General features: G+C 44.2%; 1 pseudogene; it reads left to right on the top strand.

The window, feature by feature from the left end:
• The first annotated feature begins 12,772 nt into the window (after nt 1-12,772).
• LOC147975096 (uncharacterized) lies at nt 12,773-21,273 on the top strand (annotated as a pseudogene).
• The last annotated feature ends 5,257 nt before the right edge of the window (nt 21,274-26,530 follow it).

Genomic DNA, 26,530 nt, shown 5'->3' with positions numbered 1-26,530 from the left:
ACGACACAGAGGAACTCTCAATGAAAGCACCAATGTCGGTGTCAAAACCGGCGGATCTCGGGTAGTGGGTCCCGAACTGCGCGTCTAGGCCGGATGGTAACAGGAGGCAGGGAACTCGATGTTTTACCCAGGTTCGGGCCCTCTTGATGGAGGTAAAACCCTACGTCCTGCTTGATTAATATTGATGATATGGGTAGTACAAGAGTAGATCTACCACGAGAGCAAGGGGCTAAACCCTAGAAGCTAGCCTATGGCATGATTGTTGTATATGGAGTTGATTGCCTACGGACTACAACCCTCCGGTTTATATAGACACCGGATAGGGTTAGGGTTACATAGAGTCGGTTACAATGGTAGGAGATCTTGAATATCCGCGTCGCCAAGCTTGCCTTCCACGCCAAGGAAAGTCCCATCCGGACACGGGACGAAGTCTTCAATCTTGTATCTTCATAGTCCAGGAGTCCGGCTGAAGGTATAGTCCGGCTACCCGAACACCCCCAATCCAGGACTCCCTCACGGATGTTCGTCCGTACATTCGGTTTAACGAATGGTTTTCGCTCGTTAGTTACAGATAACGAACGCTCGTTCGTTAGCCTGTTCGTCAGTTTTCTTTAATCGGATTTTTTCCGCGATTATTTCTAATCGCGATTTCTGATCCGATTTTCGTTCTAGTTTATCTTTTCGCTCATTTGTCGGAATCAGGCGATTCAAGCGCCTAGATCTTCGTCTCGAGACCCTCTTTCCGTTTAACCAACTTGAACAAGCTTTTGCTATTGTAAAATTTTTCCTAGGTCCAGATTAGTAAACGGACCTTGTTTCTTTCGCCGTTTGAGTTTCGTTGCTCCTTTTGATTTGATTCTTTTTGCAAACCGGAGTTCTTAAGTTGAACTTTCTGGTTAGATCTTCTTATTTGATATTTACCCTTGCTTCTTTGCTTGATTGCTTATGTATGCTATTGTCTGTTTGCGATAGAATTCCCGGAGTGCGAAGCGTCTTATTTGGAGTCCTTAGGTTTCGCGGATCATCATCAAGGCAAGTAACACTTTGATCATACCCCTTTATCACCCAGTTTTTATGCATTAGTTCCAACCCTCAAACATTGCATGGTTAGGATGTTATTAACTTGTGGGATTGGGAAGTAGTTGATGAGGTAGAACCTATTGCCCTGTTATATTCAAACCTTGGGAGTTACTTTTGCGAATTGCTTATATTGCTATGCTATGCTCGTAGACATGGTTTGGGAGAGTGAAATCCATGACAGATGTGAGATTGTAAATTAATGGTTCAACTTAAGGTGGCAACTTAAATACACCTCTGGGTGGATTGAGGCACCTGGAGTACCCAGTGTTGCCTGTATTTTTGGAAATCCCGGGGTCCCGTGTGATTTTTCCTATGGACCGCCACCCAGGCTCAAAGGGAACTGAGATGATTCATGCTAGAAACTTCCGTGTGCAGCCACAAGCTATTATGGGCTCTAGCATAGTTGAGTAAGTTACGTGAAGCTCTTGGAGAGGTGGATCAGCAGGTAGTGGGTTGTAGGTTTGGTATGGTCTGCCTGGAGTAGAGAGTTAATGTTCCTGAAAGACTGTGTCTCGGTCATCCGTTTCTCAAACACCCTGTAGTGCGAGAAAATTTAACGGAGGCGATCGAGTCTTGTGGGGAAAAGTGCGCAAACCTCTACAGAGTGTACAAACTAATCATAGTTAGTCGTGTCCCCGGTTATGGACATCTTGAGTATCTAGTACTTGGAGTATCTTAAGTATCTCATCACTCTAAATTAATAATGTTGGGTTGTTAATTACTTTAATTGGGATTGAGTTGGAGGAACCTTCTCAATGATGTTTCAACTACCATGATAGTTATATAAAATATATTCCTTTGTTGTAGGGAAAAATTGGCTTTTCGCAAAAACTATAACCATAGAGCTTTCCACCAGCCAAATATGCATGTAGTGATAGCATTATTCTGTTCTTGCTCTACTGTGTTACTTTGCCAACATATTCCATGTGCTGACCCGTTTTCGGGCTGCAACGTATTATGTTGCAGACTTTTCAGACGAGGAGTAAGGTTCGTTAGGTCGTTGCCTTGCAGCTCAGCTATGCCGTTGGAGTTGATGGACTCACTTTATCTTCCAAGCCTTCCGCTGTTATCGTATTAGATGGCCTTAAGCCATATTTATTGTAATAAGTTCTCTTTGGAGACATTCGATGTAATAAGTGTGTGATTGATACTCTGTTATAAATCCTCGAGTACTATGTGTGTCAGCATTACTGATCCAGGGATGACACCGAAGCACAGAGACTTGACCGTTTGAGGTCGGGTCGCTACACAAGTGCCCTGACCTATGCTATAAAGAGATCATGTGAAAACAAAACTGAAGTTCTTGCTTAGGATGAGAATAAAAGTGATCATCGAGCAACACTAGACATGGATTCATTGTTGTTTTTTATGTTTAAGTTTATCTATCTTGCATTATGATGGTCCATGTAAACATACTTGGCTGAGTTGCCAACCCAGTAGAAAGTTTGCTTTTATTTTTGGTGCTACCGCCTACTTTCTTGAAGCATTTGATGGGGACGACGCATGTACTCATTTTTTCCTTACTAAAATAGAAAAGGAAACAACAAAGAATAGTATTTGTTTACTTTGAGTCGTCAAATACTTTTTATTAATGATCTATAATTCAATTTTTTATTGAGTGCATGTTCAGGTAGCATCATACTTTTATCTAGAAATTTTGTTGTAGGCTTGTAGTGAATAACATCTGAATGTGGCTGCCGACCTTGTCCCTTGCTACTGGCCTGCCATGGCGGCGTCGATCACTTGCTCACTTAGAACATCGGTTACTGGATTTTTGTGATAAGAGTAAGGGTTGATAGTGAGTGGGGAGAAGGTTAGAGTTTGTCTGTTCAGTTACCGTTGTCTGAGCAGAATATTTTTTTATTTTAGAAAAAGTGGCAAATTGCATTTCATCATAGATGGCTTTGCTGTAAATTGCATCAGCGAGAGGTTTTTATATATTTTTCATCAAGTCGTACAATTTTTTTTTTGGATACAAAGGAAAATGAATAGGTAGGTTGATTCAAGAGTTAATAATAGACATCGTGGCGTATCAGTTGCATGGACATCATATTTTTATGGGATAAGTATATTTTTCGTCCTCGAACTCTTCTAAGAGTTTAGAAATCATCCCTCAATTCAAAACCGGATAGTTTTCGTCCCTCAACTATCAAAACCAGATAGTTTTTGTCCCTCACGCCGCTTCAGGCGGTTTTCGTCCGCATGACCAGTAAACTGATGAACAGTAAATTCAAAAAAATAGCAAACAAGTTCTAAAAATTCTAAAAATTTGTGGGATCATAGTTCCTTGGTTGTGCAATATGCTCGAAAATTTTTGTGCCATTTAGACATTTCAGGAGCTCGTGACAAAGGAAAAACCATAAATATGTATGTCGGTGAATAGTAAATTCGAAAAAATAGAAAAAAAATTCAAAAAAATACGAAAAATGTTGACATACAAGATGCTCGGGTGCTCAATGTGCCTGCAAAATTTCATGGTGTTTGGACATTGTGGGAGGTCGTGGAAAAAAATTGGCTGGGAAAGAAACTTTGAAAAAGTGCACTATTTTGTTTTTTTGCTAGAGCTCCTCCTATGTCATCTGAGCACGAAAATATGCACGCACCTTGCACACCGAAGCATCTTTGATGCCAAAAAAATTCATATTTTTTGGTATTCTTTTTAATTTACTGTTCACGAACGTACATATTTATAATTTTTTGTTTGTCAAGAGTATCTGGAATGTCCAAACAATATGAAAATTTCTATGCACCTTGCGCACCGGAGGAACTTTGATCCACAAATTTTCAGATTTTTTTTCTATTTTTTTTCGAATTTACTGTTTGTCGGTTTACTTTTCGAATTTACTGTTTGTCGGTTTACTGTGAGGGACGAAAACTCTTCGGCTTTGATAGTTGAGGGATGAAAACTATCCGGTTTTGAGTTGAGGGATGATTTCTAAACTCTCGGAAAAGTTCGAGGATGAAAAATATACTTAACCCTATTTTTATTTTGTGGTAATGCATGACATTCAACTATAAGTTATAACGTGATAATGACTCAGGAGACATCGAATATGGCTTCTTGGCTAGGAGGGTGTCACGGGCGGCGCACGCCTCCTCGCCTAATAATGGTGGCCGGGGACTCCACCTTGGCGGTCCATGGTGGAAGTATGGTGTGAAGAATAGAGGGTGGCATGGCAAAGGTGAACTAGGTGTCATCTGGTTCGAACTTCCACATTTCCCCCCACATATGAGCTGGATTTAGGGAAGCTCGAACCATCTAGATGCTTGGATTTGGGGGAGCCTGCTAGGCACCCATTTGATGTCTGTACATGCTCGAGCGTACGAGAGAGAAATGAACTTCGACCTTGGGATGAAATTAATTATTTGTTTGATTCATCTATATGAATTGTAGCCCATAGCAACGCACGGGCATTCTACTAGTTAAGGTAAAACCCAACCATAGCATTAAAGCATTATGTGAAGGAAATATGCCCTAGAGGCAATAATAAAGTTGTTATTTGTATTTCCTTATATAATGATAAATGTTTATTATTCATGCTAAAATAGTATTAACCAGAAACTTAGTACATGTGTGAATACATAGACAAACAGAGTGTCCCTAGTATGCCTCTACTTGACTAGCTCGTTAATCAAAGATGGTTAAGTTTCCTGACCATAGAATTGTGTTGTCATTTGATGAATAGGATCACATCATTAGATAATGATGTGATGGACAAGACCCATCCATTAGCTTATCATTATGATCGTGTAGTTTTATTGCTATTGCTTTCTTCATGACTTATACATATTCCACTGACTATGATATTATGCAACTCCCGAATACCGGAGGAACACCTTGTGTGCTATCAAACATCACAACGTAATTGGGTGATTATAAAGATGCTCTACAGGTGTTTCCGAAGGTGTTTGTTGAGTTGTCATAGATCGAGATTAGGATTTGTCACTCCGCGTATCGGAGAGGTATCTGGGCCCACTCGGTAATGCAGATCACTATAAGCCTTGCAAGCAATGTAACTAATGAGTTAGTTGCGAGATGATGCATTATGGAACGAGTAAAGAGACTTGCCAGTAATGAGATTGAACTAGGTATGAGGATGCCGACGGTCGAATCTCAGGCAAGTAACATACCGATGATAAAGGGAATGACGTATGTTGTTATGCGGTTTGACCGATAAAGATCTTCGTAGAATATGTAGGAACCAATATGAGCATCCAGATTCCGCTATTGGTTATTGACCGGAGATGTGTCTCGGTCATGTCTACATAGTTCTCGAACCCGTAGGGTCCGCACGCTTAACGTTCGATGACGATTTGTATTATGAGTTATGTGTTTTGGGGACCTAAGTTTGTTCGGAGTCCCGGATGAGATCACGGACATGACAAGGAGTCTCAAAATGGTCGAGAGGTAAATATTCATATATTGGAAGGTTATATTCGGACATCGGAATGGTTCTGAGTGATTCGGGTATTTTATCGGAGTACTGAGGGGTTACCGGAACCCCTGGGGGAAATCATGGGCCTCATGGGCCATTGGAGAGAAGAGGGGACAACCCACAAGGGGGAGGCGCTCCCAGGGGAGTTCGAATAGGAAGGGGAGGGCTCGTGGCCCCCCTTTCCCTCTTCCTCTCCTCTCGTTCCCTATTTCCCCCTCCGTTGGAAGGAAAAGGTGGGGGGAGTAGGACTCCCCTCTTGGCGCGCCCCTCCTAGGCCGCCGGCCTCCTCCTCCCCCCCTTTACATACGAGGGCGGGGGGCACCCCAAAGGCACACCAAGATTTCTCTTAGCCGAGTGTGGTGCCCCCTCCATAGTTTACTCCTCCGGTCATAATGTCGTAGTGCTTTAGTGAAGCCCTACACGGATCACCATCACCGTCACCACACTGTCGTGCTGTCGGAACTCTCCCTCAACCCTCTACTGGATCAAGAGCTCGAGGGACGTCATCAAGATGAACGTATGCTAAACACGGAGGTGCCGTAAGTTCGGTACTTGGATCGGTTGGATCGTGAAGACATTCGACTACATCAATCGCGTTAACCGAACACTTCTGCTTTCGGTCTACGAGGGTACGTGGACACACTCTCCCCTTCTCGTTGCTATGCATCTCCTAGATAGACCTTGCGTGATCGTAGGGAAGTTTTTGAAATTGCATGCTACATTAGCCAATAGTGGCATCCGAGCCAGGTCTATGCGTAGATGATATGCACAAGTAGAACACAAAGAGTTGTGGGCGATAATAGTCATACTGCTTACCGCCAACGTCTTACTTTGATTCGGCGGTATTGTTGGATGAAGCGGCCCGTACCAACATTACATGACCGCGTTCATGAGACTGGTTCTACCGACGTGCTTTGCACACAGGTGGCTGGCGGGTGTCTGTTTCTCCAACTTTAGTTGAATCGAGTTTGACTATGGTCGGTCCTTGTTAAAGATTAAACAACACACTTGACTAAAAATCATTGTGGTTTTGATGCGTAGGTAAGAACGGTTCTTGCTAGAAGCCCGTAGCAGCCACATAAAACTTGCAACAACAAAGTAGACGACGTCTAACTTGTTTTTGCGGGGCATGTTGTGATGTGATATGGTCAGGACGTGATGAGATATAAATTGTTGTATGAGATGATCATGTTTTGTAAAAGTCATCGGCAACTGGCAAGAGCCTTATGGTTGTCGCTTTATTGTATGAAATGCAATCGTCATGTAATTGCTTTACTTTATCACTAAGCGGTAGCGATAGTCGTAGAAGCAATAGTTGGCGAGACGACAACGACGCTGTGATGAAGATCAAGGTGTCAAGCCGGTAACGATGGAGATCATGACGGTGCTTTGGAGATGGAGATCAAAGACACAAGATGATGATGGCCATATCATGTCACATATTTTGATTGCATGTGATGTTTATCTTTTATGCATCTTATTTTGCTTAGTACGATGGTAGCATTATAAGATGATCCCTCACTAAATTTCAACGTACAAGTGTTCTCCCTAAGTATGCATCATTGCTACAGTTCGTCGCGTCGAGACACCACGTGATGACCGGGTGTGATAAGCTCTACGTTCACATACAACGTGTGCAAGCCAGTTTTGCATGTGCAGAATACTCGGGTTAAATTTGACGAGCCTAGCACATGCAGATATGTCCTCAGAACACTGAGACCGAAAGGTCGAACGTGAATCACATAGTAGAGATGATCAACATAGTGATGTTCACCATTGAAAACTACTCCATCTCATGTGATGATCAGACATGGTTTAGTTGATATGGATCACGTGATCATTTAGATGGGTAGAGGGATGTCTATCTAAGTGGGAGTTCTTTAGAAATATGATTAATTGAACTTTAATTTATCATGAACTTAGTACCTGATAGTTTTTGCATACCTATGTTGTTGTAGATCAATGGCCCGTGCTACCGTTCCCTTGAATTTTAATGCATTCCTAGAGAAAGCTAAGTTGAAAGATGATGGTAGCAACTACACGGACTGGGTCTGTTACTTGAGGATTATCCTCATTGCTGCATAGAAGAATTACATCCTGGAAGCACCTCTAGGTGCAAAACTTGCTGCAGGAGCAACTCCGGACGTTATGAACATCTGGCAGAGCAAAGCTGATGACTACTCGATAGTTCAGTGTGCCATGCTTTATGGCTTAGAATCGAGACTTCAAAGACGTTTTGAACGTCGTGGAGCATATGAGATGTTCCAGGAGTTGAAGTTAATATTTCAATCAAATGCCCGAGTTGAGAGATATGAAGTCTCTAACAAGTTCTACAGCTGCAAAATGGAGGAGAATAGTTCTGTTAGTGAACACATACTCAGAATGTCTAGGTACCATAACCACTTGACTCAGCTGGGAGTTAATCTTCCTGATGATAGTGTCATTGACAGAGTTCTTCAATCACTGCCACCAAGCTATAAAGCCTTCGTGATGAACTATAATATGCAAGGGATGGAAAAGACAATTCTCGAGCTCTTCGTGATGCTAAAGGCTGTGGAGGTAGAAATCAAGAAGCAACATTAAGTGTTGATGGTTAACAAGACCACTAGTTTCAAGAAAAAGGCAGAGGGAAGAAGGGGAACTTCAAGAAGAACAGCAAGCAAGTTGCTGCTCAAGGGAAGAATCCCAAGTCTGGACCTAAGCCTGAAACTGAGTGCTTCTACTATAAAGGGACTGGTCACTGGAAGCGGAACTGCCCCAAGTATTTGGCAGATAAGAAGGATGGCAAAGTGAAAGGTATATTTGATATACATGTTATTGATGTGTACCTTACTAATGCTCGTAGTAGCGCCTGGGTATTTGATACTGGTTCTCTTGCTCATATTTGCAACTTGAAACAGGGGCTACGGATTAAACGAAGATTGGCTAAGGACGAGGTGACGATGCGCGTGGGAAATGGTTCCAAAGTCGACGTGATCGCCGTCGACACGCTACCTCTACATCTACCGCCGAGATTAGTTTTAGACCCAAATAATTGTTATTTGATGCCAGCGTTGAGCATGAACAATATATCCGGATCTTGTTTGATGCGTGATGGTTATTCATTTAAATCAGAGAATAATGGTTGTTCTATTTATATGAGTAATATCTTTTATGGTCATGCACCCTAGATGAGTGGTCTATTTTTGTTGAATCTTGATTGTAGTGATACACATATTCATAATATTGAAGCCAAAAGATGCAAAGTTAATAATGATAGTGCAACTTATTTGCGGCACTGTTGTTTAGGTCATATTGGTGTAAAGCGCATGAAGAAACTCCATGCTGATGGGCTTTTGGAATCACTTTATTATGGAACACTTGATGCTTGCGAACCATGCCTCATGGGCAAGATGACTAAGACTCCGTTCTCCGGAACAATGGAGTGAGCAACTGACTTGTTGGAAATAATACATACTGATGTATGCGGTCCGATGAGTGTTGAGGCTCACAGCGGGTATCGTTATTTTCTAACCTTCACAGATGATTTGAGCTGATATGGGTATATCTACTTAATGAAACATAAGTCTGAAACATTTGAAAAGTTCAAAGAATTTCATAGTGATGTGGAAAATCATCGTAACAAGAAAATATAGTTTCTACAATCTGATCATGGAGCAGAATATTTGAGTTATGAGTTTAGTCTTCATTTGAGACAATGTGGAATAGTTTCACAACTCACGCCACCTGGAACACCACAACGTAATGGTGTGCCTGAATGTCGTAACCGTACTTTATTAGATATGGTGCGATCTATGATGTCTCTTACCGATTTACCGCTATCGTTTTGGGGTTATGCTTTAGAGACACCACCATGGAAATAGGGCACCATCGAAATCCGTTGAGATGACACCATATGAACTGTGGTTTGGCAAGAAACCTAAGCAGTCGTTTCTTAAAGTTTGGGGCTGCGATGCTTATGTGAAAAAGCTTCAACTTGATAAGCTCGAACCCAAATCAAAGAAATGTCTCTTCATAGGATACCCAAAGGAGACTGTTGGGTATACCTTCTATCGCAGATCCCAAGCCAAGATATTCGTTGCCAAGAATGGATCCTTTCTAGAGAAGGAGTTTCTCTCGAAAGAAGTGAGTGGGAGGAAAGCAGACCTTGATGAGGTAATTGTACTTTCTCCCAAATTGTAGAGTAGTTCATCACAGAAATCAGTTCCAGTGATTCCTACACCAATTAGTGAGGAAGCTAATGATGATGATCATGAAACTTGAGATCAAGTTACTACTGAACCTCGTAGGTCAACTAGAGTACGATCCGCACCAGAGTGGTACGGTAATCCTGTTCTGGAGGTCATGTTACTTAACCATGACGAACCTACGAACTATGAGGAAGCGATGATGAGCCAAGATTCCGCAGAATGGCTTGAGGCCATGAAATCTGAGATGGGATCCATGTATGAGAACAAAGTGTGGACTTTGGTTGACTTGACCGACGATCGGCAAGCCATAGAGAATAAATGGATCTTCAAGAAGAAGACTGACACTGACAGTAATGTTACTGTCTACAAAGCTCAACTTGTTGCGAAGGGTTTTCGACAAGTTCAAGGAGTTGACTACGATGAGACCTTCTCACCTGTAGTGATGCTTAAGTCTGTCCAAATCATGTTAGCAATTGCCGCATTTTATGATTATGAAATTTGGCAAATGGATGTCAAAAATGCATTTCCTAATGGATATCTTAAAGAAGAGTTGTATATGATGCAACCAGAAGGTTTTGTTGATCCTAAAGATGTTAACAAAGTGTGCAAGCTCTAGTGATCCATCTATGGACTGGTGCAAGCCTCTCGGAGTTGGAATATACACTTTGATAGTGTGATAAAAGCATATGGTTTTATACAGACTTTTGGAGAAGCCTGTATTTACAAGAAAGTGAGTGGGAGCTCTGTAGCATTTCTAATATTATACGTGGATGACAAATTGTTGATTGGAAATAATACAGAATTTTTGGATACCATAAAAGGATACTTGAATAAGAATTTTTCAATGAAAGACCTAGGTGAAGTTGCTTATATATTGGGCATCAAGATCTATAGAGATAGATCAAGACGCTTAATTGGACTTTCAGAAAGCACATACCTTGATAAAGTTTTGAAGAAGTTCAAAATGGATTAGTCAAAGAAAGGGTTCTTGCATGTGTTACAAGGTGTGAAGTTGAGTCAGACTCAATGCCCGACCACTGCAAAAGATAGAGAGAAAATGAAAGTCATTCCCTATGCCTCAGCCATAGGTTCTATCATGTATGCAATGTTGTGTACCAGACCTGATGTGTGCCTTGATATAAGTTTAGCACGGAGCTAACAAAGTAATCCAGGAGTGGATGTCAGCATCCTGGGAACGGGGGTACCCAGACTTGCCTGCCTGCGGCCCACGGCGTGGCTCCATCAGCGGCCCGGTACGGCCCAGTTTCAGCAGCAACAACTCAAGACCCTCATGAAGGACCAAGCCTCGCGAGGCGGATGACACCAAGACCTCCCTGGGGGCGGCCTCACTAGGCTGCCTCCCAAGGAGCGGAGATATCAAGGCAAGGTGCACCTCGCGAGGTTCACATGACGTGAGCCATGACGACCAAGGCCAGGTGGGCGCCAAGGGGGAAAACGCGGGCGCAGAGTCCTGATGAATCAAGCAAAGATTTCCATATTGGTTGTAAGTGCATCTAGTGCCCCTTAGTGATTTTGGTGTATTGAAGACTTATAGGTTAAGGGACTAATGTGTTTTTGAGTGTACACAGGTCTATAAGTCTATGAGGAGTTTTATATTTAAAGAGAAAGTCGACCCCTAAAAATGAAGTTCTTCAAAAGAAGACTTTGGATTTCTGAAGACTTTGAAAATGAAGAAATTGGTGCAATCCTGAAGACCTGGTATTCACTCGAGGAACATGAAGCATGAAGACTTTTGTTTTCGTAGTTTCATTTTCTCTTTCTTGAGTCATAGGAAACACCGTACTGTTAAAGGGGGTCAAGGAAATACTAAGGAAAAATTTCCACGTGATGCTCAACTCAAAACCCAACACCTACCAATCCCTTCGAGTGAAGCCATTGGAAATCTCATACAGTTTAGTCATATTCTTCAGTGACAGAGACGAAGTTCTTCTGGTCTCTCAGGAATCTGTTCTGACTGAGGAGTTAGGAATTCGCCAGTGCGGATTGCCTACACAGTGAGGAACATGATAGCCCTGAGGAATTTGATACTCAAATTTCCAACCATTGCTGTGCCTTGTGCCAGCTGTCCCAACATATCTACCCACCTAACGGTCATATCATTGAAGGGCATTTATGTCTTATCATGTCAGGCTGCTCCCTAGGCTATAAATAGCCGCCCCTAGAACCACTAGCTGGTTAGCTGCTCCGAGAGAAACTGACACTTGTCATTTGAGAGCATCCCATCCTCTGAGGACTTTGAGCGAAAATCATCAAGTGAGGAAAACCCAAACCCAAACACCTACAAACCCCAAGTGATTGAGCATCACTGAAGAGATTGATCATGCGCGGATCTGACGCTTGTTACCTTTGAAGATTGTGCTTCTTCCAGACGGTTAGGCGTCAATGTCTAGAGCATCCAGGAGGAATTGTGGATCGCCGAGTGACCAAGTCTGTGAAGGTTCGGAAGTCACCTGGAGACTTACCACGAGTGATTGGGAGAGGTCTGTGTGACCTTAGCTCAAGGAGAATACGGTGAGGACTGTGTGCCCGGGACCATGTGTCCTTAGGTTTAAATACCTAGCCGCTCTAACCAGATGTACAACTGAGACAGCAGTTGGAACTGGTCTACCAAATCATTGTCTTCACCAAGCTCACCGGTTCTATTTCCTCAACTCTTTCATTTCCTCATAATTGTGTTGAGTGCTTGTTTGTATCTGTGTTTGAAGACTTTGACTGAAGACTTTTTCAATTTCCTCAGTTCAATTTCTTCAATCTGTTTGTCTTCATCCTGTGTTTTCCTGTGTCTACACTGGCTGTACTCTATGCTTGTTTTCATTTCATCATGATGACTATGCTTGTGCTCTGTTATGTTTACTTTTGATTACTTATTCCGCCACTAGTAGTTCTTTGCTAAGGAATTTTCTCACTTGCAAATTCCTTAGTGACAAATTCATAAAAATCACCTATTCACCCCCTCTAGTCGATATAACGCACTTTCAATTGGTATCAGAGCAAGATACTCCCTTGTTCTATGTGATTTTGGTTTAACCGCCTGGAGTTTTAGTTATGTCGACTGCAGGTATGATCAAGGTCTCTGCTAGGTGTCATACCTTCGATGGGACGGACTACCCCTACTGGAAAAATAAGATGCGAATGCATCTTGAGGCAATTGATAACGATCTCTAGTATGTTGTGGAAAATGGTGTTCCCTCAGTCACACCTTCTCTGAATGCTGCTGATGTGAAGAGATTCAAGCAACTCGACTCTCAAGCGAAGAATATCATATGTGGTCATCTGAGCAAAGGACAGTATGGAAGATTGAGTGCTTTGGAAACTGCTAAGCTTATCTGGGATAGGCTGTCCAAGGTCAATGAAGGAGTCTCAACACAGCGTGACTCTTCAGTTGATGTTCTTCGCAATCTCTTCAACCGCTTCAAAAGACTCGACAATGAAAATGTTCAACAAACCTTCGATCGCCTCACTGACATCTCAAATGAGCTTCAAGCACTTGGTGCCACTGACATCACCGACCATGAGGTGGTGAAGAAATTGCTGAGATCGCTTGATTCCTCATTTGATACTCTAGCATAGATGATACAAGAACTTGCTGATTACAAGTCACTTGATCCCGCTGATATCCTCGAGAGGCTAAATACTCATGAGTTATAGCTTGCTGAGAAGAGAGATCTCTATGGTTCGAGCTATGGCAGATCATGTGCCCTGAAGGCCAAGGCAGTGTCTGACTCTGAAGATGAAGATTCTGGTAGCAGCCTTGGTGATCCTGAAGAACTGAGCCATGAGCTAGCACTGCTCGTGAAGAAATTCCAGAAGTTCTCAAGACGTGGTCGCTTTGGAAAATCCTCAAGGAGCAATTATTCCTCATCCAGTGACTATAAGAAGAGGCTTTGTCACAAATGCAAGAAACCTGGACACTACATTCAAGATTGTCCTCAGTGGGAAAAGGAATCAAAGAAGAAGAAATACAAGGATTACAGTTCTGATGATGTGAAGAAAAAGAAGAAATCCTCAAAATCTTCATCATCAAAATCCTCGGAGTCTTCATCTTACAAGAAGGGCAGCTCCAACAAGGCTAGGGCGTTCATTGGCAAGGAAATGGACTCTGAGGCTGAATCTGAGGAACATGAGGAAGAGGAGGCATCTGAGGAATCTGAGTCTGGTGTGGCGAGCTTGGCTCTCGCTACTGCTTTCGTCAGCAAGTCCATCTTCAACTCTAAAGAAAATGGCTTCACCAACATGGCTGATAGACACAATGACGACTATGCTCCCACCTATTGCTTCATGGCAAAAGGTGCCAAGGTACTCAAATACCCCTCCTCTGAATCAAGTGAGAATGAATCTGATGAAAACCTCAAACCCAGCTACTCCAAACTTGCTAAGATTGTTGTAAAACAACAAAAGGCTTTTGAAAAGGTTCAAAACATGCTTGACAAAAGTGATGATATGTTGGGTGAAGAAATGGATCGCACTAAAACCTTGACTGAAAATCTTCAGAGACTTCAGTCTAGGTTTGACAACCTTCAAGTTCATCATAACACTCTCTTATCTGATCATGAAAAGCTTTCATATGAATTTCTTCAAAGAAAGCAAGATCTTGAAAAGCTAAGAGTGAGTTATGAAGATCTTCAGAAGGAACATGATTCATTACTTGCTCAACAAATCAGCGCTTCTCAGGAAGAATTTGTTCCTCCATGCTTGAAGTGCATTGAACGTGAATCTGCTAATTCTTCACCTGAATGTTCAAATGCTGCTAATGTTTCAAATTCTTCACCTGCCTCTGCTATCACTAATTCCTCATATGAGGACATTTCTAGTATCACTGAAGATGCAGGGCTGAAGGAATTTTACATGACAGGCATGTACAAAAGCCTCAAAGGGCATCAGACTCTTTGTGATGTGCTTAAAAAGCAGATACTCAACAGGAACCCTAGGAAAGAGGGTATTGCCTTTGAGAGGAAACTCAATGCTGATGGTACATATTGGAAGCCTGAGCAGTACCCCAAAACCTCATGGGTTGCTGCAAAGGGACCTCCAGTTGATCCATCTAACTTATCTGGCTTTGCATGTGAATCTCCTTGTTCTGATGATGAGTCATTTGAGTCCAACTATAAACTGTTCAAAAATCAGAATGGTGAAATACTTGCTAGATATGTTGGCACTAACTGCAGGAACGGTCCTCCTGTGAAGAAAATCTGGGTTCCCAAAAGGTGCCTTGAAAGTCTTCAGGTGAATGTCCTCAGGACACCACCTGTGAAGAATAGGAACCCCAGGTCAAATTCTTCATATGGACCAAATTCCTAAAAAGGATCAAAGTCCTCATATGAATATCATCATGCTAACAACTCTGTTTCGTAGGGAAGAGCTAAGGGTTATGAATATGAGCATTATTCTTCTAATCATTATGTTCATAAGTCCTCGAAGAATTTCTCTGCTTATTCATATGCTTATCCTAACCCCTCTTATGTGAAACAACATGGGTTGGCATCTATGCCGCCTTTCTCATATGGAGCTCGCAGAGTGATGAACTCTTTGCCACCCTTCAAATGTGGCTGGTGAAGAAAAAGAACTAATCTCTTCTGCAGGGTCAGGTCTCCAGACGAACGTAATCGTGCGAGGAATTTGCTGGAGACCTGAGAGTGCCTGAAAGGACGCAGGCTAATCATGAAGAAATGAACTTTCATTTCTCACGTCCTCATACTGCTTTATCTGTTCTCTTGCTTGATGAGATTGATCTGATGAATTGATGCCATATTCTTCACTGATGAAGTATATGAGCTCGTAAGTTGCACTAATTCATCTACAGGATGATCAACCCAAAGCCACTGAGTGGGTCCTCAATAGTGGATGTACATATCACATGACTGGTGACAAGAATCAATTGATGGATGCTCCCTTATCACCATCACATCTGAAGCATATCATGTTCGCTAACAAAGGCAAAAGTCAGGTATTGGGTCTAGGTAAGGTTGCGATCACAAAGGATCGACACATGGACAAAGTCATGCTTGCCGAGTCCTTAGGATACAACCTCATGTCTGTCTCAATGCTTTGCGATTTTGATATGGTATGTATTTGGCAAGTACCGTTGTGTTGTGGTTATGGAAGCTGACAATTCCAAAGTCTTCGAAGGCTTTAGGAGAGGGGACTTGTATATTGTTGATTTCTCTACAGGACCACAACCAGCCGTGTGCCTACTTGCAAAAGCTTCAGAAGGCTGGCTCTGGCATCGATGACTTGGTCATGCAGGCATGAGGAATTTGCACACGCTTGCGAAGAAGAAGCATGTCATTGGCATTGAGAATGTCAAATTCTTCAAGGATCACTTATGCTGAGCCTGTGAAGCTAGAAAGATGACCAGGTCCAAGCATCCAGCGAAGACAATCATGACTACCACTTGACCATTTGAATTGCTTCATATGGATCTTTTTGGCCCTAATCATTATTCTTCTATTACGAATATGCATCTCTATATGGCTTTGTTATTGTTGATGATTACTCTCGTTACACATGGGTACACATTGTCACTTACAAACATGAAGTGTAGGAAGTCTTCAAACGATTTTCCTCGAGGGCTTCAACCAACTTTGGTGTGAAGATCAAGCGCATTAGAAGTGACAATGGAACCGAGTTCAAGAATTCTGGTCTTGATGACTATCTTGATGAACTTGGTATCACTCATGAGTTATCTGCTCCTTATACTCCTGAGCAGAATGGCGTCGTGGAGCGCAAGAACAGAACTCTTGTTGAGATGGCTCGCACTATGCTTGATGAATACAAGACACCTCGTCGTTTCTGGATTGATGCAATTGATACTGTGTGCCAGATCATCAACCGAGTATATCTTCACAAATTCTTCAGAAAGATTGCCTATGAACTCCTCACTGACAAGAAACCCAATGTAAGTTATTTCAAAGTCTTCGGTGCTAAATGTTGGATTAGAGATCCTCATCACAACTCAAAATTTGCACCGAAAGCACATGAAGGTTTCATGCTTGGTTACGGAAAGGACTCGCACACCTACAGAGTTTTCAACAACGTTCTTCACAAGGTTGTTGAAACTGAAGATGTGCGGTTCGATGAAACTAATGGCTCGCAAAGAGAGCACCTACCTTCTGTGATAGATGAACCAGCACCTAAGGAAACTATCAAGTTCAAGGCTACTGAGGATGTCATTCCTACTGAAGAATCTGCTGAAGAATTCATTCCAGAACATGAAGAACGTCGAGCTAATGCACCTGAAGAAAATACTGAAGAAAATGCTAATCAAATTCCTCAACGACAACCAGCTCATCCTCGCATTGCAAAAGAAGTGCAAGTTGAAAAGATAAAGCACCAGGTCCTCTCACACGCTCAAAAGCTTCACATTTATCTAACTTTTGTGGGCACTATGCTTTTGTCTCTATCACAGAGCCCACTAAGGTAGATGAAGCATTTCTGGAGCCTGAGTGGATTCAGGCCATGCAAGAAGAATTACATCAGTTCGAGCTCAACAACGTCTGGGAACTGGTCAAACGTCCAGATCCTCGTAAGCACAATATCATTGGCACAAAATGGATCTATCGCAACAAGCAAGACGAAAACGGCCTTGTGGTAAGGAATAAGGCACGGCTTGTAGCTCAAGGCTACACACATGTTGAAGGAATTGATTTCGATGAAACTTTTGCACCTGTTGCTAGACTTGAGGCTATTCGCATATTACTTGCTTATGCTAACCATCATGATATCACTCTATATCAAATGGATGTGAAAAGTGCATTCCTCAATGGTAAGCTTGAGGAAGAAGTATATGTTGCTCAACCCCCAGGTTTTGAAGATCCAAAGCATCCTGACAAAGTCTTCAGACTCAATAAGGCCCTCTATGGCCTCAAGCAGGCCCCACGGGCGTGGTATGATACTTTGAACGAATTCCTTATGAAGAAAGTATTCAAACCCGGTTCACTCGACCCTACTCTTTTCACTAAATCTTATGATGGTGAATTGTTTGTGTGCCAAATATATGTTGATGATATTATCTCTGGTTGTATTGACCAACGTTATAGTGATGAATTTGCCTATATGATGAGTGAAGAATATCAAATGTCTATGATGGGAGAATTTAAATTCTTCTTAGGTATTCAAATTCGTCAACAACGCAATGTCATATTCATATCCTAGGAGAAATATCTCAAGGATGTACTGAGGAAATTCGGCATGCAAGATTGCAAAGGCGTCAGAATTCCTATGCCCACAAATGGCCATCTATGCACTGATGAAAATGGTATCGACTTCGATCATAAGGTATACCGCTCCATGATTGGTTCTTTATTGTACTTATGTGCATCTAGGCCACATATTATGCTTAGTGTTTGCATGTGTGCCCGATTTCAATCTACACCAAAGGAATCACACCATAAGGCTGTGAAGCATATTCTTCGATATCTAGTTCACACATCAACACTTGGATTATGGTACCCGAAGGGCTCGGCTTTCGATCTCATTGGATATTCTGACTCTGACTATGCTGGTGATCGTGTGGACTGCAAGTCAACATCTGGTACATGTCATTTCCTCGGACGATCTTTGGTCTGTTGGTCCTCAAAGAAACAGAACTGCGTATCACTATCGACTGCTGAAGCTGAGTACATTGCCGCTGGTTCTTGCTGTGCTCAATTGCTATGGATGAAGCAAACTCTCAAGGACTACGACGTCAACATGAAGAATGTGCCTCTCTACTGTGACAATGAGAGTGCCATCAAGATTGCTCACAACCCAGTTCAGCACTTGAAGACAAAGCACATTCAGATTCGTCATCATTTTCTTCGTGAACATGTGTTGAAGGGCGACATTTCTATTGAGCATGTGAATACTGAAGAACAGCTAGCCGATATCTTCACAAAGCCCTTGGATGAGAAGAGATTTAGCAAGTTGCGGTGTGTGCTAAATATCTTAGAATCTTCGAATGTTCTTTGAAAAGGACACTCATCCTAACACTTATGCAAAATTGATGACTTAGATGTGCAACACATGAAGAAACGTTTTTCTTCAATCAATGAAGAATAACACTCTAAGTGTGAATAAATTAACGAAGAATTTGATTCTCAGAACCCTACGACAATTGTATGCGGTGTCTGAAATCATCATTCTTATATGGTGGGTCACGCCACCACCAAAAGTTGAAAATCCTCAATTTGAGTTTTTCCTCAGTTTTGAATTTCCTCAGTTGTTCAAATTCTTTAACTTTGCATTGTCTTCACTGTTTCCGTCATTGTTCTTCACTCATATATATATATATATATGAGTTCATGTCCTCTACAGCATTCACTTATGGCTATTTCTTCAAGTTGGGTTTTTTGCTAAGTGAATGTGATTCGACCCTTCCACCTCTATGCTATAAACAACCCAATCCGTTCACAAAATTCTTCATGTGCGTTCTATTTGAAACTCGTTCAAAATCTTCACTGTGTCCTTGTCAGCTGAAGAAATTGCGAACGGAACTTTAAAACCTATCTTATCTAAATTTTCGGCTTTGCCGCTCAAACCGTTCCGCATCCCACGATATACTTATCCATTCACCCACGATCGCACATGATCTCCACTTCTCAGTACGTGGGTGACACATGTCAAGCGAATGAGAAGGGTCAGGGGCACGTTCGTCCAAATTCTTCGGGTGAGCAGTTTTTCACCGTGGCTATAAATACCCCTATTCCCCTTCCTCACTTCCTTTACTCCGCTCGACCTCTCTCCAGCTCGAGCTTCTCAAACCCTAGCGCCGCCGCTACATCATCGTCGCCGGTGAGGAAAAGCTTCACTGCCTCGACCTCATCGCCGTCGTACTCGCGCCGGCCGCGGAAATCTTCACTCCGCCGCCGCCGTAGCTGTCTTCCTCCTCCAATTTAGGGCGTGGAAGATCTGCACTGACGAACTTCACATCTCCACATTCCAGTTCGTCGTGTTCTTCATCTAGGGTAATTAAAAGTTACTTTTACTGCCCTCGTTGATTCAAATGATTTCTATAAAATCCTCAAAGGTGTTTTTCTTCATATCTTCACACACTGAAACACCCCACATATCATCTGTTCTTAATTCGTTTCTCTAAGCTATGTTTTTCTTCAAGATTCCTCAAATGTGTGGATTTTCGAATTATACATCTCTGGAACCTAAGACAAAGAATGCTTAGTGAAATTCTTCAAGACTCATCTGGTCAAATTCCTCAAACTTGTTCTTTATAAAAACCTTCTGAGAACGCATATGACCTCTCCAAATTCCTTGCAACTATACTTTGTTCACAGGTACTCATGTCAGCTACTGAATCACTAGGTTCTCATCAACTTAACTCATTTGCAGCATTCCTCGAAGAAAAGTTGCATACCTCTTCAGAGAATTCAATTGTTCAAATTCCTCAACCGAAGAAAATGGCTGATGGTAAGAAGCCACAGAAAGGAGGAAAGAGGCCTGAAGTCAACACGGCCTTTGAAATACCTGAGGACATCTATGCTGGGTACTACACACCCCCTGAGGAACATAAAAATCAGCGCAAGGTGCGCATTCAAAAGATTGAGAGGAGATGGGCAAGAGAGTGGAGGGAGTATAGATATGTCACTCCCGAATATATGAAGAAATTTGCACTAAATCCTCCATGCCCAAGACCTCCGTTGGAACATGGCCAAATAGCTGATCCCACCAGCCTCAAGTGCGGTGAGGATTATCCTGATGAATGGGCCAAGCGCCAGGCCAAGTTGGCCAAACAAGCAAAAGATGCAGTGAGGAAATTCAACGAAGCCTCTGCTGCTGTTGAGGCCTCTGTAAAGACAAAGAAGGTCATGCCTAAGAAGCCTGCTCATAAGCCCAGTGCTTCATCAGCAATGCCCTCACAGCCAAGTTCCTCAGCTATGCCCTCACGGCCAGATTCCTCAAAGCCCTCACGGCCAATTCCTCACGCTGCTCCTGCTTCTACAAAATCCTCAGCTCCTCCTCCAAAGTCTTCAGCTGCTCCGACCAAATCCTCAGCACCTGTGCATCTCGCCACGTGCCAAAGGACCACAAGCATTTCTATTGCCTCAGGAGCCTCTGCAAGTTCCTCAGCTGCTCCAAGTTCCTCAGCTGCTCCCACTCTTCTGAAGAAGAAGACCACTGCTGGACGAGGTCCTCGACCAAGTCCTCACAAGAAACAAGTTGCTTTCCAAGTGCCCTCTGATGATGAAGCTGATGATGAAGAACTTGCTGAAATCATCAGGGACAGGCAACTCAGGGCCGCTAGAGCCAAAGGCAGTGATGTCCCATTAATGTTGGATCTGAAGTTGATCCTAGAATTCATTGACTTGTGGCACAAGGACCCCAACACACCTCTGCCTGAGCTGAACCTCACTCCTGGTCAAAGTCATGTACTGCCTCACTTCATTGATGAAGAGAAATGGAAATTTGAGCAGGGAAGGAGGGTGAAGAAAGCGCGGTATAAGAAAGAGCGCTATCTGAAGCAAAATGTTCTGAAGCTTTCACCTGAAGAACTTGTTGCTCTTCAATCCGAAATTAAGAAACTGAGTGATGAATTTGATCGCTACTATGCTGACTGACTCGGAGCCAAAGTCAGATTTGTAAAGATAACTGAATAGTTCACTTCCAATGTTGCAGCCCCAATGCAACAGGAAATTCCTCAGGCTGAAGCATCTGCTCAGCCGACTGAAGAAAATGCCAGCACCGCTGATGATAATCAGGCTGCTGAAGAAAATGTGAGTTCCAGGGCTGATGACTGCATTCCAGCCGCTGAAGAAAATGCCAGGACATCCACTAGTGGTGCACCTGAAACAAATGAAGAAGTCAGGGAAACTGCATCAGCTGTACCTGAAGACATTCAACCCAATTCCTCTACTCCTCCTGCACCTACACCAACTCCTATCCTTCCATCTGCATCAGATGTGAAGAAGACCAAGGATGCAGAGCGTGCAGAAGTGAAGAAAAGGAAGGCATCAACTTCATCAGATTCTTCATCCCTGAAGAAGATGAAGCCACTGACAAGCTCGTTTGCAAACCCAATTGATGTTGTTCCTATCTCAACCATGCCATCAAAGGACCTTGTTCCTTTTGATGAAGAATATGTGATTCCAAGTGAATCTGATGAAGAGAATCCCTCTGCTGCTTCGTCGGAGCAGATGGATGAACAAATTGAAGTGGATACAATCCCTTCAACACCAGTTGTCTCCTCGCCTATGCCTCAGTTTACTGCTGAAGAGGCCGGCGTTGAAGAAATGGGAAATGAAGATGTGGACATTGGCTGTACCACACCCGTGCTAAGTGATGAATTTTGGGAAATCCAGCACCCCAACTCTCCACTCTTCACACCATTGCATCAAATTCCTCAGTCCCCAGTAACTACTGTACAAATGGGATCTGATGAACCACATGCCACACTGTCGGTGTCAAAACCGGCGGATCTCGGGTAGGGGGTCCCGAACTGTGCGTCTAGGCCAGATGGTAACAGGAGACAAGGGACACAATGTTTTACCCAGGTTCGGGCCCTCTTGATGGAGGTAAAACCCTACGTCCTGCTTGATTAATATTGATGATATGGGTAGTACAAGAGTAGATCTACCACAAGATCAAGGAGGCTAAACCCTAGAAGCTAGCCTATGGTATGATTGTTGTATGATGAAGTTGTTCTACGGACTAAACCCCTCCGGTTTATATAGACACCGGAGAGGGTTAGGGTTACACAAAGTCGGTTACAATGGTAGGAGATCTTGAATATCCGCATCGCCAAGCTTGCCTTCCACGCCAAGGAAAGTCCCATCCGGACACGGGACGGAGTCTTCAATCTTGTATCTTCATAGTCCTGGAGTCCGGCTGAAGGTATAGTCCGGCTACCCGGACACCCCCTAATCCAGGACTCCCTCAGTAGCCCCCGAACCAGGCTTCAATGACGACGAGTCCGGCGCGCAGATTGTCTTCGGCATTGCAAGGCGGGTTCTTCTCCAAATTCCGTGTACCTACTGAATAATGTCCGATTTTCATAATGTAGCGCACCTTGGCTTCCACGCCCAATAATGGCCGTCTTCCACGTGTCAAATGAATGTGAAAAGTTGGGGTGTTTTTACATTCACACCCCTAGCCGCATAAACGAGCCACCTATTTAATGGGATGGGGATTCAGATCCAAACCACACCTTCTCCTCTCCGCGAGTAATCATAGAGCGCCTCCAGCAAAGGTTCATTCCAACATGGCCAGCCGTCGCAGCTCCTCCTCTCGCCCTTCTAGTCCTAAACCTGGAGACTGGGAGAGGTGCTCCATCCCGCACAGCGAGCTAGTGTCGCTTCAGGCCAAGGGATTTCTCCCTCAGGCCTATATGGTCCCGGTCTGAGCCGGACTCGCCACCTATAATGGCGGAGAGCACCCCCAGTCCCTCCAAAGGAGAGCGGGTGTGCCTCGTCCCTTATATAGTAAAAGGACTTGGATTTCCAATCCATCCATTTCTCCGTGGGCTTCTGGAGTTCTACGGCCTCCAGCTGCACGATCTCACGCCCGCCTCTATATTGCATATCGCGGGCTTCGTCGCTCTTTGCGAGCTATTCTTGGGTGTTGAGGCTCATTTCGCACTGTGGAAGAGATTATTCTGTCTGGTGCCCCGCTCTCAAGAGGGGTCTATATATCAAGTGGGCAGAGCCGAAGTGTGGCGTATCGCCGGGACCGGATATCTATCCGGAACCCCAAAGAAGGCGTCCGAGGACTGGCCTTCAGAATGGTTTTATATAGATGATGTCCCGCTACCGGACCCTATCCGGGTCGGTCTCCCCGAATTCAACAGTGCTCCCTTAAAGAAACGCCTGAGCTGGCGTCCGCGGAGTTCTCATAGAGAAAACGACAGGGACGTCCTTCGCCTGATGGGCCGGATAAGACTATTGGCTCATTCCGGACTAACCATGATTGGAGTCATGGCCGCATGCATTATGCGGGGGGTGCAGCCGCTTCAATATACAGGCCACCCCATGTGGGATTTTAACGGGGAGGATGACGCCACCCGTTACGGTCGTAAGGGGCCAGCCTCAGCTGCCGCTGGAGTAAAGATCTTATCCTCTTTGTACAAGGGAGAAGAGGAGGAATTCCTCTACGTCAACCCGCAGGGCGGATTTAGTATGTACAACCCCCTGAGTTGGGTAAGTGAACAATTGTGCCTGCCCATCCGCTTTATATTCCCATGATTAAATATGTAGTCCAACGATTTCAACGTAGGAACCGCGTCAAGAAGTAAAGGATATAAACAGCCGTCCCCCACAACCCGAGGATCCAGAACGGTCCCTCGATCCGGACTCCGAAGAGGATCCGGATATATCGGTGGAGTTGATTGACGGGGTGTTTCAGCGGTTAAGCAAGGACAATACCTTGGTGGCCATTACGGCTGATTACCCAGGGTTAATCCCGGCCTCCCGGGTAACAGAGAGCGGAGTCTCATCCCTTTGAGAAGGAATCCATTCTCACGCATTTCAGTTTTCCTGACAACGACCGTGTTTTGCAGGGGAGGTTTCCAAGGCGGGAGGCCGAACCTGCGGCAGCTAGCCAACGAGGGGCCGCAGGGCCCCGTGGGGCAAAAAGGAATGTAGTCCAGACTAGGATGTCGGCGCAAAGGTATAGCGCATCCTCTTTTTCCCTGGTGTTATTTCTTCAGGGCATATTAACGTTCGTGCTATCTTCAGGACGAAGAGACTTCGCTGGACTACATCCGGAGAGGTTGCCAACCGTGCCTCCACCAGCCAGGCTCCAACGCCTGGCCCGGAAGCGGGAGCGAACACGAGGCGCGCACCGGACGCTCCTCCGACAGAGGATGCGGACAGGCTGTCTGCCACCAATTCCGAGGTGGAGAGTGCCATGAACCACAGGTGTCGCCGGACAGTTCTTCGCGACGCTTGTTTCTCCCGAGAGGCATTAGATGCCTTCAATTCGGGAGATGCGTACCTCCGTGCCGCTCAAAATGGTTTAACCAGAGCCACGGAGCGATATGTAAAAGACATACGGGTAAGAAAATTTTGGTAAATATATATGTATATACCAGTAGCCTCCGAGACTTGAAATAGTTAGAGTAACTGGTTTAAGGATCATTTGTTATGCAGGTTCTTACAGAGAAGAATACCGTATTGTCCCAGGAGCTGAAAGAGTGCAAAGCCCAACTGGAGGCCGCACTAGCCGCGGTAGGGGAGCCTAAAGAGACCCCCTCTGGTAAGATACACTTCGAAAGATTAATATCTTGCGAAGTACGGCGTGGGTATGAATCTGCCAAATCATATTACAGATGGCGCCAGACTGGATCCGGAGAGGCAACAACTCTTACGCCGGCTAAAGGCCGGTGAGAGTATGTTGACAAGGGTGAGGCGGGAGAATAATGAGCTTCAGGATGCCAACACCAAGCTGGACGTTGAACTTAAAGATGTTCGTGGCCAGCTGTTGGACTCTACTAAGGAGAATCAGCGGCTTCGACGCGGCATATTTAGTAAGTGCTTAGGCGAATCTTTGAAAGAAAAGAGTTCGGCGAAGAAGTCGACTAACAGAGTAATGTTTGTAGGTATGCTAACGGGTCGTCCTGCAGAGGAGATGCCCGGTTCTACGGGTGACCTTCTTCCCGAGCTCTCGCAACTGCACGAGCGAGTTCGGCAGGCGATGCGAGGCGTTGCCCAAGCCTTATGGCCTTCCCACTCTATGCCCGAGGGCCTTGGAGAGCTTTCGGAGAAGCTTAAGGGAGCTCGGCGGCGCTTCCGGTTGTGGAAGATATCGGCCTGCCGACAAGGCGCTAGGGAGGCCTGGGCCATGGTGAAGACGCGGTACACGAAGTCTGTCCCAAACCACATGGCCGAGGTCGGACCTGTGGGGCCTGACGGGAAGGAGATCCCTGTAAGCTTAGTGTACGGCCAAGTAGAATTGGACGCAAAGTATTCCCAGCAGGACTGTAAGTTAGACAGCCTGTTAGATGGTATTGAAGAGGAATACAATCAGTCAGAGTGACTATGTAATTTTTAATTGACATGTGTAATGCCTTCTAGCCGGATTGTAGATCGTTTGTCGTTGCCGACCTTTTCGCTTCAACCTCAGGACCTGACGGTCCGGAGTGTGTCCGAATACCCTAACGGTTATGTAAGAACCGAGGTATGCATGGAGACCAGGCGTAGGGGTCATTAGTGCTTTATCATACAAGTGCCCAACTAGTTATGTTATATTACATGGTTAGTAAGAAACATCTTCCAGAGAGAATAGTTCCATTAGGGGTTCCTTTCTCTGGAAGGCATGCCCTAAAGTGCATGTCCGGACTGCAAACGCAGGAAAATCATCAGGGGGCATATACATAAATAAGTAAAAAAGGTCATCTTTTAGTTCACCGACCGAATATTCCCTTAAGAACACTAGCTTTCAGCTTCACCCAGTCTGAGGTACACATCCGGCTGATCCGGCAGTAACAATCGCAGAGGTGCTCCCTTTACCACCTAGCCGAACAATCGGGAACGTAGGGGTAAGCACAGGAGCCAGGCAACCCAGCTTGGCCAAAACTTAAGTCATATCGATGCATATAATGGTGAAGAAAAGGTACATGTCGAAGTTTGACACATGTGGTGGGCGTGAAGCCCGTATAAATAATCTTCTGTTAAAGAAGCCCCCAGGTTTAATGAGCGCGAGTAGCACTTCACTTGAGGAGCCTTTAAGGGCTATAAAAGAGAAGAGGGGAAGGAGAGAAATGTAAGACAGAAAATGTTAAAAATGGACAGAGGAAGGAGACAAACACAGAGTCCGGCGCTAGGCATAGAATCTTCGGAGACAGGCTGCGTTCCATGGGTTCGGCTCGAGTCGGTTATCCGA

The sequence above is a fragment of the Triticum urartu genome, chromosome 4A, assembly GCF_056163025.1.
Source record: "Triticum urartu cultivar PI428250 chromosome 4A, HENAU_Tu73, whole genome shotgun sequence".
Lineage (NCBI taxonomy): Eukaryota > Viridiplantae > Streptophyta > Magnoliopsida > Poales > Poaceae > Triticum > Triticum urartu.
Note: the sequence above shows the minus strand (reverse complement) of the source record. Positions and strands in the feature narration are given on the sequence as shown.